Source organism: Apis dorsata, unplaced genomic scaffold (assembly GCF_000469605.1).
Source record: "Apis dorsata unplaced genomic scaffold, Apis dorsata 1.3 scaffold_112, whole genome shotgun sequence".
NCBI classification, from domain to species: domain Eukaryota; kingdom Metazoa; phylum Arthropoda; class Insecta; order Hymenoptera; family Apidae; genus Apis; species Apis dorsata.
The window spans coordinates 447,804-449,639 of record NW_006263407.1 but is presented as its reverse complement, the minus strand read 5'-3'; positions in this window follow the sequence as shown (position 1 = coordinate 449,639).

Genomic DNA, 1,836 nt, shown 5'->3' with positions numbered 1-1,836 from the left:
CGAGAATGTAAATAAACATTGAAAATGTAAATAAACAGACCAATGTTTATATACAAACCGAAATTTTAACTCCAGGCCTTTAAAATTTCGAAATTTTCGTTTGAATTTTGTTTCTTTATTAGAGAAATATATTTTTTAATATATAAATAAACATTTAAAAATGTAATATACTTACCTTATACTTACCTTATACTTACCTTTTACTTACCTTTTTAATCTGCCATATTTTTTGATATAAATCTTTTTTTCAACAGTTTTCTTATATCTAATTATAAAAAATTTGATATATTTACCTTTTACTTACCTAATACTATTTAACTTTTTAATATTTTCTGAAATAAAATTTTTTTTAATAGCTTATTTAAATGTAAAACTTTATTAAAAATGTATTTATCTTTTCTGTACTTACCTATATTCTGTATTTTTCCATATTTATTTTTTTATCATAATCGTGCATCCAGTAACTGAAAAAAAAAAAAATACATTTGAAATATGTATAGAATATATAAAAAGCAATTATATATATTTATACATATTTTAAGATTATGGGTATATATATATGGATATATTAAATATGATATTATTAAAATATTATTAAAATTGATTATATGGATATAGACTTCGAAATTATATGATTGCATCTCTTATGCATATATTATAGTTATTTAAATCGAGCAAAAATATAGAAGAGAATTAGATCAATCTCCATAAAAGAGAAATTTTAGGAATTTCATTTTTAAGAATTTCAAAATTCAAAAAATGTGACAATTCCAAGAATTTTAGAAATTCAAAAAATTTAACGTCATTTTCAAGAATTTTAAAGATCCTGAGAATTTGATGTCATTTCTAAAAATTGCTAACATTTGAAAAAATTTTTCGAATAACCTCTTATCAACTTATATTCTAATATAAAATCGAATTTTTAATTAAAAGTTCATTTTGTTTATTTATAAAATTTCAAGAATTTAATATCATTTTTAAGAATTTGTTTTTTTCCTTTTTCTTTTTAATTCTATAGATAATCTAAAAATATCAATAAATAAATTCTATTGAAAATAATTCTATTAAAAGAGAACAATTAAACTTTCATACGATTTTTCCACAAAAAACAAAATCATAAATAATGCTTTTCAAAATCAAAATGTGCTTTTTTTGGAATCATTCAATTTTTATTTGAAATTTCTTTATTGCTATATAAAAAAATAAAATTTAAACAATTCGTAGAAGCAAAATATTTAATACAAAATTCACATAATTTTCACGTACAATTGATCCGATCCGCCATACTTTCCAGCGATGACAGCGACGCCAATGGCGGGAACGTGACTTAACATTACCGCGGCGATTTCGATCGTTAATACGAACCGCCTCACAATACCAATAATAATAGTAATAAGAAGAATAACAACTAAGGTAATGGAAGAGTAAGAAGCGTTCAAGTAACGACGGAAAGGATGGGATACAGGAACGGTGTCCCATTGTACGCTTACCTGTCCCGATACCAGGCATGAACTGGCCTGAACAATCGGAAGAAACGCCAGGTGGAATCGATAGCGGCCACGTTGGTCACACTTTGCTGCCTCAGGATGTACCCGAACACTCAGGGCATATCCAGTCACCGTGCACCTTTTTCCTTTCCCCCCAACCACGTTACTGCTCCTTTTTTCCCATCGTTCAACTTAGCCCATCCAAGGAATCACGGTCACTGACCCGTTAATATTAAACAGCATTCATAATATCTGAGAAATATGCGTTTGGATGCAAATCGTCTTGATTAGGGATCGTGATTACGAGTGCGGCGAGAGATATAATTATAATTATTTGATGGCAGTGATT